Source organism: Littorina saxatilis, linkage group LG7, assembly GCF_037325665.1.
Source record: "Littorina saxatilis isolate snail1 linkage group LG7, US_GU_Lsax_2.0, whole genome shotgun sequence".
Classification (NCBI taxonomy): Eukaryota; Metazoa; Mollusca; class Gastropoda; order Littorinimorpha; family Littorinidae; genus Littorina; species Littorina saxatilis.
Genome location: NC_090251.1, coordinates 46,026,326 through 46,039,972, shown reverse-complemented (window position 1 = coordinate 46,039,972; position 13,647 = coordinate 46,026,326). Strand labels below are relative to the sequence as shown.

General features: G+C 40.5%; 1 non-coding gene across 1 annotated transcript; it reads right to left on the bottom strand.

Annotated features, from left to right (window-relative positions):
- Positions 1-12,373: 12,373 nt before the first annotated feature.
- Trnae-cuc (transfer RNA glutamic acid (anticodon CUC)) lies at positions 12,374-12,445 on the bottom strand. Its single transcript has one exon. It is a non-coding gene; the product is annotated as a tRNA-Glu (tRNA).
- Positions 12,446-13,647: the final 1,202 nt, after the last annotated feature.

The following is a 13,647-nucleotide window of genomic DNA, read 5'->3' as shown; positions in this document are numbered from 1 at the left end:
AGGGGAGAGAGAGAGAGAGAGAGGGGAGAGAGAGAGAGAGAGAGAGAGAGAGAGAGAGAGAGAGAGAGAGAGGTTTATGTGAGTGCGCGCGCCAACCAAAGAAGCAAGCAAACAAACAAACAAACAAGCAAACAAGCAAGCAAACCAACCATCAAACAAATAACTTCAACAACAAAAACACACAATCAAACAAACAAACAAGATAGGAAACAAACAAATATATCTGACAAATAAACATATAAACCTTATCCATGTCCAATGTGTTTAACACAGATTAGTGTCTTTTTCCATTTATGGGAGAGAAAAAAAGAATGTTCACTCTTTTCCCATGCATGCCCTAGCCAAAATTAGCCTGTTATCAAAAATTAATTATACTGACATTTCTTTCACCAACTGTGAAAAAAACACCCAGGTTTACCAAAACAGACCTTGACATTCGTCCGTTCAACAGTAAAGTGCCGCCAAAAGGTCGTCTAAATTAACAGTCTGAACTTTTCACGGCAAAAGAAAAGTCTTTTTCCCCCCAGGACAATGTCAAGAAAGGAAAATTGCGGATAAGCGGACCGAGAGATAAACCCACAAAGCCTGTAAAAACACGAGTAAAAAGCAATCGACCCGCTCAGGCTTGTTGCTCTTTTGTGCGAAAATAATATGCTTAGACGATGAAAATAAAAATTGTCGTCTGCCTTTTTGATCGAATCGGAACTTGGAAGAAAAGCTGGACAGGAAGGGGGAGGAGTTATAAGGCGTGTCGCCGCGACTATGGTTTGAGTAGAAAAGAACTGTTACATTCCACGATCATAATAAGACCTCCAATTTCTTGCCCCCGTCATTCTTTTCTCCCTTCATATCGCATGTGTTTTTATGATTTCCAAAGCACCGGTGTAACACGAAAATTTTACTCCACGAAAAATTTACTCCGGAGTAAGTATTTCGTACGAAATTCTTACTCAGAGTACACTTTTCGTACGAGAAAAGAACTCCCCAAGGCACGAAAAAATTACTCCCTCCACGAAATTTTTACTCCCCATTTTTTTACCTCCAGTAAAAATCTCGTAGGCAAAAATGGGATGCGGGCGAAGGGATAATGCCAATAAGTGATCTTGCGCACACGAATGTCGCGCTACCCTCCTTCCACCCCTTCCACCACCAAGACTAACAGGGGACAAGGGAGTAAAAATTTCGTACACCTGGCATGGGAAGTTGAATAGCTTGTGTTTGGGTGAAGTAATTTATTCGTTATTTATTCGTCATGGGAGTAACATTTTTGTACGAAATGTTTACTCGGAACTCACCTGTCTTGGGGAGTAATTTTCTCGTGAAATGGGGGAGTGCTTTTTTCGTAAAGGGAGTAACTTTTTCGTACGAAATGTTTACTCCGGAGTAAAAATCTCGTGGGAGTAATTTTCTCGTGTTACACCGGCAAAGGCACAATTTTCCCATAATGCTCCCTGTTTGACAGAAACTGACATTCTCGCTTCTCGCGGGGGGGGGGGGGGGGGGGGGGGGGGGGGTGTTTACTGTGAGGCTGTGGTCTGTCACCCGATAAAATCAGGTTCGGACCCAGTAAGGCTGTCTGTGGTTTATGATCTGTCTGTCTGTCTGTTTAATGTCACTCTGTCAGTTTCAACGCAACTACATGCATTTCGCTGTTAACGGTCACTAAAAGCTAATATCACTGATAACATACAAATATTCAGCACGCCGCTACCACCAGTTTTGTATATTATTATAACTAATACAAGCATGTAACAAACAACCAAACACACTTGAAAAACAAACAAACAAAATTACAACCAATTATAACCATCCGACCAACCAACCAAACAACCAACCAACCAACCAAACAAACAAACAAACAAACAAACAAGCAAACACAAAAACAAAAAACAAACAAACAAACAAACAAACACAAAAAACACAAAGGCAAACAAACAAACAAACAAAATAACAAACGGTCAAGGGCGAAAAGGGGCGCATTGACAAATCAACAAGTTGAAATCGAGCAGGTGAGAGGGTCGGGCAGGGGAGACAATCGAGCAGGGGAGAAAATCGAGCAGGGGAGAAAATCGAGCAGGGAAGAGAGTCGGACAGGGGAGAAAATCCAGCAGGGGAGAGGGTCGGGCAGGGGAGACAATCGAGCAGGGGAAAAAATCAAGCAGGGGAGAGAGTCGGACAGGGGAGAAAATCGAGCAGGGGAGAAAATCGAGCAGGAGAGAGAGTCGGACAGGGGAGAAAATCGAGCAGGGGAGCGGGTCGGGCAGGGGAGAAAATCGAGCAGGGGAAAAAACAGGGGAGCGGGTCGGGCAGGGGAGAAAATCGAGCAGGGGAGAGAATCTAGTGATGGCGCTAACAATGGCGTGTTTCAGAGAGACAACAAAGAAGATTGTCGTCAGACGTTTGGACGCGTCGGGCCGACGTCTAGCGGCTGCTTCCCCATATAACCCTTCGTGGTTGAAAACGACGTTTAAACACCAAATAAAGAAAAGAAAAAAGAAATGCTTCCCCAACACAAGTATCCAATTCCTGCCAATGACTGTCCTGCTGTGGATCCTGACAAAGATAAATGATGTTTCTGCTACGGTTCACGTGTCCGTATGATCAGGGCAGGGACGGGACAAAACAGCATTATTTTTCGAATTAAGATCAATTTTGATTTTAAATCTTCCCCGGTCTCCCCACTAACCCCTACCCCCGAACACCCTTTAAAAGGTTGTCTTTTCAACAACAACAATATTTGAAGTCATGCCATTAATTTTTGCAATGTCCTATGTAAATCTCAGATCAGGTTTTGACGAGGATTGACTGTCGCCGGAAGTCGTTGTTGCGGGTCCAGCAATCCTCCAGCATTATTGGCAGCACCGCACTTCGTGTTGCTGTATTCATCACTGTCATCCACTTACGACTATAACGATATCAAGACCAGAACTCACAGCTTTTTTTTCTCTCTACTTTCTGCATTTGAGCTTATGGTAGTTCCCCCGAAATCGGCGTATGGCTGCCTGAATGACGGGGTAAAAACGTGCATACACATGAACGAAGAAGAAGAAGAGCTTATAGTTGTACTTGTTGTTAAACATTCAGCGTCACTCAAAAATAGTTCCGAAATGTTTTCTTGAATTTCTGTGCGAAAATTCACTTTCTGGTCACAAATATCAATTGAAAGCTGTGGGGGTAAAAATATACCAACATAAAGCAATGCGAAGGAACAAAAAGCTTGTGAAAAATGACTCAGAAAGCCAGAGTTCTATAACACAAAGCCAGAGTTCTATAACACAAAGCCAGAGTTCTATAGCACAAAGCCACATTCCACGACTTCATGCGTGAATTCACCTTCAAAACGCCAATTTCAACCTTTCTAAATTCTCCCTATAGTTCCCTTACCAATAGGGTGGCACTCTCTAAGTCTGAAATTCTATCATAGCGCCTCCCGACCGTCACAAAAGACCCCGAACACCATCATTCGGACCCTACCAGAAAGCAGCACAAAAGGTCTGGATATGAATGACCATCAGCGACGAAGCCTCCGCCGATGGTGGACAATGGTGGACAATACTGACCTCTTCGCACCGTCATTGCAGTGTCAACAGGGTGAGGAAAGCGGATCTGTGCGAGCCAAAACCGTGTCCAGTGTCAGGTCCATTGTTGGGGCCAAGTTTTTCGGGGCGAAGAATAGAACATGGTTATTATCACGAGGGTTCGGGTTTTTGGGGTTTTAGCCAAGAGAGGAGGAGAAAGAGCCTAAAAAATAAGGGGTTGGAGGGTGAAGGGCAAGAAGTTTAAAGATGCAGGTACGGTGCCTAGCTTCCTTCTCAGGTAGCTAGCCAAAGATCTTGTTGTGGATTAGCAGAGAGCAGTCTGGCTTTACCTGGGAGGATAAGAGCGTTTTTTCCGCTTGGAACAACACCCAAAACGTGCAGCCTTGCTGCTTTCTGTGCAGAGTACGATTTTTTATTTATTATTATGAATTAAGTTATTCAAAGGTGGGTCCGGGTAGCTCCGTTGGTAAAGCACTAGACTTGTGATCCTAGAGTCACAGGTTCGAATCCAGGGCCAACGGGCCAACTTCATGTGCAGACTCAAAGACGGTATGCATGTCCCAAACCCGTGTCACCACAGTGGCACGTAAAAGACCTCGGTCATTCTGCCATAAGTGCAGGTGGCTGAATACAATTGAATGCAACACGCCTGGGTAGCGCGCCTTTTGTTGCTGTTAGCTTTCTACCGGGAGGAAGCGCGTCCGAATGTCCCAGCAATTGGATACAAAAAACAAGTCGCGTAAGGCGAAATTACTACATTTAGTCAAGCTGTGGAACTCACAGAATGAAATTGAACGTAGTCCGCCGCTAGTGCAAAAGGCAGTGAAAGTGACGAGCCTGTTTGGCGCGGTAGCGATGCACGCTTTACTGTACCTCTCTTCGTTTTAACTTTCTGAGCGTGTTTTTAATCCAAACATATCATATCTATATGTTTTTTGAATCAGGAACGGACAAGGAATAAGATGAAATAGTTTTTAAAACGATTTCGGAAATTTAATTTTGATCATAATTTTTATATTGTTAATTTTCAGAGCTTGTTTTTAATCCAAATATAACATATGTATATGTTTTTGGAATCAGAAAATGACGAAAAATAAGATGAAATTGTTTTAGGATCGTTTAATAAAAAAAAAAATTTTAATTACAAGTTTCCGATTTTTAATGACCAAACTTACTCATTAGTTTTTAAGCCACCAAGCTGAAATGCAATACCAAACCCCGGCCTTCGTCGAAGACTGCTTTGCCAAAATTTCAATCAATTTAATTGAAAAATGAGGGTGTGACAGTGCCGCCTCAACTTTTACAAAAAGCCGGATATGACGTATTTATCAAAAAAAATGAAAAAAAACGTCCGGGGATATCATACCCAGGAACTCTCATGTCAAATTTCATAAAGATCGGCCCAGTAGTTTAGTCTGAATCGCTCTACACACACACACAGACAGACAGACCACACACAGACAGACAGACAGACAGACACACACACACACACACATACACCACGACCCTCGTCTCGATTCCCCCCTCTATGTAAAATCATTTAGTCAAAACTTGACTAAATGTAAAAAGAGTAAGTAAAACGAAATGGGAGGAAAAAAAGTACGTTACTGATACCAAAGTCAAACTGTGTAATAAATTCAACAAGAAATGATCACACTGCAAAGGTTGTTGATTTTTGGTATGTGTGCAAGAGGTCGAGGGTGGATGCTCTTGCCCTGTGTAAAGAAGCCTGGGCAGATCTGCAGCTATGAATATGATCGTTTACACATGTGAGGGAAGGCATCTTTTAACCAACGAGACTTAAGGGGCAAAGGGCAAGAGTTTAAGCAAAGACCCTGAATATTTAGGTGAAGGGAGGCTACTCCAGAATGAAAATGGCTGACTTCCGCTTCCGTCCGGTACGAAGGATCTGGTGCACGATGCAAAGAATAATTGAGGGCTGTGTTCAATGGTCTGACCCGGAATGAAAAGATTAGTGGCAGACGGGCCAGGAGAAAAGAAGAGGCAGCCGAAGAAGAGACGCGAAAGAAACTGAAGCACTTGGAAGACGTGTTTAGAGGTTAAAAGATGGGCAGGTATCAGTGGAAGAGTAATGACACTTTAATCAGATGTTCTTTGAGCTTAATGCTTTTTTTTGCCCTCGAGTTGCAAGCAATCATAGGATTTTAGGCAGTATATTGACTGTGGATATACCCAGATCGTTTGTCCCTATATCATTGTTATCTGCTGGAGTTTCGCGTGTCAGTGGTGCACGCGAGCGAAGTCGGCAAGAAATTAATAATAGGCTAAACCGCGCACCATCTTGAACCGAGAACAGACAATCACCGTTGTCACGGTTGCCATCACCATAACACCAGTTAATAATGACAAATATCCTTCAAAGAGGTGATTACAACAACAAAAACTCCCATCCTCTAATTCCTTTATTTCAGCCTGCAGCAATTAAGGCCTATAGTGTAGCAATCTTATTATCTCGACTCAGTACCATACTTGTTAACTGACTGTCGATAAAACTGTCAGATACAAACACAGAATAATTTAGTGGTAGCGTAAGCCTAAATAATGACAAAAATCTTTCAAAGAAATGATTAAAAAACAAAACAAAACAAATCCCATCCTTTATTATTTCCTTTATTTCAGCCTGCAGCAAGGCCTAGTGTAGCCTTGTCATCTCGTCTACCACCCTTGTTTACTGACTGTCGATAAAACTGTCAAATACAAACACAGACTACTTTATTGCCAGTGATGCTGCAGGAATTCTTTTCTTTGGCAAATTAGCCGATATAGCCATAACTCTTGCGGACATTTTTGGAAGTTATAGTCTGTCTTTTGAGTCTCTTTTCCCCATACAGTGAAAAAGTTCGGTAATTCTGCCCAAAATGAAGGCATAGTTTTCGGCGATTTGAAAAAAAACTTCTGCGTTTAGCTGTCTGACAACACCCCTGATTGGTTTGCCTTAATGTTGCAGTTGCACACATTTATATGCACAACCCAACTCTGAAATGCTTAAGGTAGACGTGATTAAAAATCCGTGGTTTTTTTACCATCCCAGTCCCGACATCTGAATATAATTGAAAATATTCAATTTTAACTACAGCGCATTTTCAGCACCAATTAGTCAAACACAAATCTGGATGTAGCTGTCAGTCGTCACTTGATAGCATTGCAAATCAACTTCTTGAAGACTTTGTATGCGTTGCTTTCTTGCAAATTCTAGTCATTTATAGTGAGCAAATGACACGCAACTAAATACCAGAAGTCCAAAGGCCTGAAGCTAGTTCCGTTATGCACGACTTATTGCACCACCCTGTATAACACATACAATGTCACTGTCGCAGTCGGTAATTCTGAAAGGCGAACATTTTTGTGTATGACCATAACTGCGCAACACGCAATCAATGAACGTGTGAAATCGTCTGCATGGGTACTCATTGGAACAGCATTTCCCACGCAACTCAGCTTGTATACTACCCTGCCTTAGGTCACAAAACGCAAACACAAACTGAACATTGCCAATAGGATGTCAAAGGAATACCTGGTTAATTCTCTCGGATTACTGGACAGCACAAGACACCTGATTGACTGACGGCGGAGTTTTTCTTTTAGTTTAAAAAAATAATAAAGTGCTTACTTTCTGAAGGTTACAATGACATTACTTTACCTTGAGAGTTTCCCACGCTTTCTACCCCGCAACACAGACGTAACTGATTAACTTATCAGTGTGAACTCTTTAGGTACAAACAGAGGTTGTTTATCTTCAGGTAGGTTATAACCGAAGATCTCATCAGACTGTCACGTAATACGCATTTTAATGTGAAGATTTTTTTCTACAGCTTCGTCTATATGTGCAACAATAAGCCTGCTGTTTATTTCTCACACTTTCAAGGGCACAAGTGACATTATTGTGTGGGTAATGCGGTCATTGAGTCTCGTTATATACATGTACCATTTGTATTACTATTGAAAATAGGATTGTTCAAAATAAATTCGGTGCCTGATGTTAATGCATTTTGCAGACAATCAAAACGCATATCCATTAATGATTATGTCGACAACTATACTTTTGTTTTTGGTATAAACTATATAAAAAAAATTAAAAAAATGTCTGAAAACTAAGAAAGTATGCGCATACCCAGAGGTACGAAAGAACACATTTTTTTTTAAATCAGTTCTGGACCACACGGCAAAAATTGATAATAAAAAATAACTAACAAATACTTGTATACTGTCATAGTGGTCGACATTTTCTGCGGTAAACCAGGAAATCAACTGAGTATTCCGTCACTACTGTTGGACTGTTGGTTTCTTGCCAAAATACTGCTACTTCAAAATGTTACTTGAAATTATGAGCACATCTCTGTTAAAGCTTATTAGAAACTTTCGTAGACACGTAATCCCCTTTCCTTGTAAAGCCATACTGCGACAGTAATCCGTTTAAACAGGCACGACTTTATCGCGCATTGCAGTGGCATTATTCAATGTCGCGAGACAGGGAAAACCCAAACGTATGACGGCTTACTAGTGCCAAAACCTCATAATTGTAATTATCAAGGGAAAATTAGTAATTTTCCCTTGATAATTACCATTTTCACGTGTTTATTACTAATTTTCCCGGGAAAATTACTAATTTTCCCGGAATAATTACTAACTTTCACCTGTTAATTACTAATTTTTAGTTTTGGCTCACTTCCTGGCGGATTGCTAGTGCCAAAACTAAAAAATTAGTAATTTTCCCGTGAAAATGAGTAACTAACAGGTGAAAACAGTAACTGACAGCGTTAATTAGTAATTATCACGTGATAATGGGTAACCCCAGGTTTTGGCACTAGTAAGCCGTTATAGGGCTTACCCAGTAAACATTTATGGTGCGCCGCGCATGCATTCACCGTCGCTTGGGCGATCCCACCTGCGCGGACATACGCCGCGGAGACTACGCGCCGGTGCATTTAAATTCTAGGTTACACCATCGCCACTGTCAATGCGCCATACCGACGCCGCGCAGTTCCAAAATGCGGGTGTATTTGTTTTGCTTGGTTTTTGTTGTTGTTGGTTTGTTTGTTTGTTAATTTTGTTTTTACGTAGAGCCGAAAGGTACATCGGATTGTGGGTTGGTCGTGCAGACGGTAGGAAAAAAAACCAGCTTTAAAATGTGAAAAAGTCCAAATATAGCTATTTCTTTAATTTAATTCGGCGGCTAAACGGCTCAAGCGATTTCAAAATCCTTTTAAGACAGTATCATGCTATTGAAGGGGTACACTAAAAAAAAATTGGCAAAACAATATCTGGCCCCTTACGGCAAGCAGCTTGATTTCCCCAAAACGTTTCACGAGAGCGGCGTCCTAACCGTAAGAGCTAGCGCCTGCGGATTTTTTGTGAACGAAGAGGGGGGGAATGTGCTTATGAAAATCAAATTTTCGAGAGCCTATAGGTCTTGGTTTTTTTTTAAATGAATTTAGTGGGGGGCGTCGGAAAAGATCTGTTTTCAAATGTAAACACAGTACGGATAAAATAATAAGAAGATATATAGATCTGTTTAACCAATCACAATGGAACTCCAAAATATTCCATAGATTTGTTTACTTAATTTTTAAAAGATAAGTTCGAAACATTATCATCTGATAAGTCGCCGCATAACCTTATAGGTTCCAGCGACTAGATATTCCTGATCCTGTTCCCCGGGTTTTCGAACCAAGGGCGGCAACTGTGCAACCATAGACATGTACGTCATCATGATCTCCCCTTATTATGCGTTATTCATCGTCAATAATTTGACCGTCTTGGTGAAATGGTAAGATATATCTCTATGTTTTTTACATGTAAAAATACAGTTATAGCAGTTATGTACAAAAATAAGCAGCATATGCTCTTTTCGCCAAAGTAAAGTCTTTTTTTCTTTTGGTTTCTTACATGTGTCACAGCACACCGCAAGCATTTAGGCGAATAGCAAGTGAGTGGTATATATATATTATCAATTGTATAGTAGGTAACGGTGTTAATTACACGTTTTCCATTTGTGTCTTTGATTATTGTGTGATGCCATGTATGATATTACAATATGTCTTTCAAGTCAACAGTGTGTCCAGTTAGATTGCATACATGCATAGTCATCATAACTCGAATTTTGTTTTACTTCGAATTACTTGGGATGCGCCGCATCGACTTCTAGCATGCATGTCACCTGCTCCAGGCATGGTCACGCGATGGTCAGGCGCACCATATACGCATGCGCCGCGTCGACTAGTGGACGATCATAGTATTGACTGAGGCGCATGCACCAAAGTTCCATGAGGCGCATGCACGGCGCAGGTGTATGGTGCATGCGCGGCGCACCCAAAATGTTTACTGGGTACTAGTGCCAAAACCTCATAATTGTAATTATCAAGGGAAAATTAGTAATTTTCCCTTGATAATTACAATTTTCACGTGTTAATTACTAATTTTCCCGGGAAAATTACTAACTTTCACCTGTTAATTACTAATTTTTAGTTTTGGCTCACTTCCTGACGGATTGCTAGTGCCAAAACTAAAAATTAGTCATTTTCCCGTGAAAATTACTAATTATCCCGTGAAAATGAGTAACTAACGAGTGAAAACAGTAACTGACAGCGTTAATTAGTAATTATCACGTGATAATGGGTAACCCCAGGTTTTGGCACTAGTAAGCCGTCATACAAACGGCCAGAAGCACTCACCATTCACACGCTACCCCTCAACATTAGCTGACCACTCGGCCTTAGGGGTCAAGTACAAAGCGAACAATGGCCCTTGCAATAATGTCGACGACATACAATGGGAGCCAAAGGCACGCTGCCGTACCCTTGTAATCATTATTGACATTTCAAACTCGCGTTACAGCTCGACACTGAACGGGAAGGGTGTTGAGTTCATTCAGTTTTATGCGCATTAAAGATACGCCCCTTCTTTTGAAAGCAGTTATGTGCACTAACAAAGATTTGTGCAGGCTTATATGTCAGATAATTCCTGGGACACTTAGCTGTTTTCTATGCAAAGTAGGATTTTTTTATGAATTAATTTCGAAAGCAGGGCTCACCAAACAGCGCGTCCCTGCGTCCTCTACGCACACGAAGCCAAAACACGTACTAGAAATTCATGAAGGGGGTCCCCAGAGATATAGAAGGGGGTCCCCTAAAACTGAAAAGAGCGGGTCAAGTTTCGGGGACGCACCGCGACATATCCGTTATCATGCCGGCGTACCTGTTTTCAGAAAATGGATATCCAACCAACCAATCAATCAATGAATCAATCAATCAATGAATGAATGAATCAATCAATCATCCAAACAACCAACCAGCCGACCAACCAACCAATCAATCAATCAATCAATCAATCAATCAAAGCAGCAAGATGACAAGGCTTTAAAAGAAATAACGCGATGTAAATAAGATCCCGGCCTGACTTCTTTCGTTCCTGTACGGCACCTGCATTTTGTGTGCAGGTGGCTATCTCTTGACAAGTATGCTCGACTTTTCGCAAGTATCTAACCTTGCAATAAATCTGTATCGCCGCTCTTCCCGATGAGTAAGAGTGAGTAAACAACGCTGACTTGATAACTTCAAGTGCTCAACTCCTCATATATTTCACAGGTGGATTTACTACAGATCTTGCTGCAGATTGTTTCTCAGTCTCACAAGTATAGCTGACAGCTTTTGTGGATTAGAACGGAAGTCTTCTAAACCGGGCTGCGTGTCAGTTTTATGAACAAGCATGATTCAGTGTGGCGTGAAGAAGAGTTACGAGCGCCAGGTATGCTTACTCTTTGCCAAGTGTAATACCGGAAAAAGGAAGGAAAAGTTAAAGGGGTTTATTGTCCGTCAGGTCTAAATTGCCTATATTGGACATGACTTGGTTTATACGATAGTTTAAAAAAAAATAAAAAATAAAGGAATTCGGGTAATACCGAGTACTGCGCGCTACATATATATTACTGTCCGTCCGGGATTTCAGATACATGTAATACCTGAAAATCAAGTAACGCACAGCTTTCCTTCAAGTAGTTTGAAAATGGCGGTTTCAATGTACTGTCCTGATGATGGGCGTTACAACAACAAATCTACCTTTGGGGTCATCATTTCAAAACTTAATTACTTACTTGCTTGCTTACTCGCTTGATTAATTACTTAGTAACTTACTTATTTACTAACTTAATTACAAACGAATCCAAAAACAAAGAGTCTGCCAACGTTCCAAAATTCATAATCAAAAAACAAGAAAGGTAGGTTGTTGGAACGTTTGTTATTGACAAAACAATACAATATATATTGAATATATATTGTTGGGTCGATATATTTGTGAACAGTGTATTGTTTTGTCAATAACAAACGTTCCAACAACCTACCTTTCTTGTGTTTTGATTATTAATTACAAACGTTCAAATTTATTAACTTACTAACTGACTAACAAACTAACTAACAAACTAACAAACTAACTAACTAACTAACTAACTAACTAACTCACTAACTAACTAACTAACTAACTAACTAACTAAGTAACTTGCTGACTTACTGACTGACTGACTGACTTACTTACTTACTTACTGTGAAGCTGTGTAAAAAAGTCGGTTAAATTTACATGATGAGTATCAGGCAATCTCTTCCTTCATTAGTTGTGCAAAAGCGAACAAAACTGATTTATTTACAACAAATTATTATTATTTTCTGATGTTGTATACATAAACAACATAAAACTAGATTTTTAAATCGACCATAAGTATGTAGAAATAAAGCCTAATTAAATTGATAATAATAGAAGCAGAACCATAGATTTGAAAAGTTCCAAGTGACGTTGATACATACAAAATTTCAATAAAAAAAATCTTCCCAAGCGGGGAATCGAACCCCGGCCGTCGCGGTGAGAGCGCGAAATCCTAACCACTAGACCACTTGGGAGATGTGTACATGATGGCACAGGGAAGAAGATAATCTGTGAGTCAGACTTCCACAGGTCTGGATCATGTTCAGCTGATTTCTCAAAGCACTTATTAGAACCAGGCATTCAGTGTGGCGAAGATACTCGTGTTTCCCTGAGAAATTCTAAAAAGCATGGTGTTTAAATTAAATGTAGCTGGGCCCGGATAGAAGCCGAACACCTTGCTGTTACTGTTGTTTTATTTTTTTAATTTCAACTAATTGAAAAAGAATAACTTGACTCAACAATCAATGGGAAACTGACAAACATGCACGCATGCCATCTATATGCTTAGGAGATAATTAGGACGCATTAGTAATTTACTTGACCAGTCATTCAGCACACGTTTGTCTATAATTTTTAACAAGGGTTGATAAGTGGCTGTGACTTTAATTTACATTTTTGTCATGAGGGTCCCTAAAGGTCTTTCAAAAAAAGTTGTTTTGTTTTGTTTTGACGAAGCAAAATGCTGTGCAAATCTTGACTGGTTGAGGTGAAACATACGCGCGTTTACTGTCACCGAAGAAAGCAGTATAGCATGTCTTTGCTGCCAGAAACAGAACAGTAAGTTCTCCTCATGGGACAGTTAGACAATTCCTTGTTATCATGCTGAGGCATACGTGTATACGTGCCATGAACTTCGAAGAAACCTGGAAGAGTTTTACCATCTGCCTGGCATTTCAAAAGATACGAAGCATCTGGGATTCGCTGTCACCCGTAATGATTAGATGCGAGGCACCTGCACTATGAAAAAAAAAAAAAAAGGAAAACAAATGTTAGGTAAATCTGGGGAGTTATACGTACGTATAAGTATTAGGCAAACAATCGAGGTTAAAAATCCGTGTGCTAACTTCACGTACTCGGGTCTAAGCAGAGAGACATCAAACTGCAGAGCAAGACTCAAGTTGAAAAATAAGAAGAAGCGTGAACTTTGACTTTGTTCACAAATATCAATCAATCAATCAATATGAGGCTTATATCGCGCGTATTCCGTGGGTACAGTTCTAAGCGCAGGGATTTTTTTAATTTTTTTTAATTTTTTTTTTATGCAATTTATATCGCGCACATATTCAAGGCGCAGGGATTTATTTATGCCGTGTGAGATGGATTTTTTTTTACACAATACATCACGCATTCACATCGGTCAGCAGATCGCAGCCATTTCGGCGCATATCCTACTTTT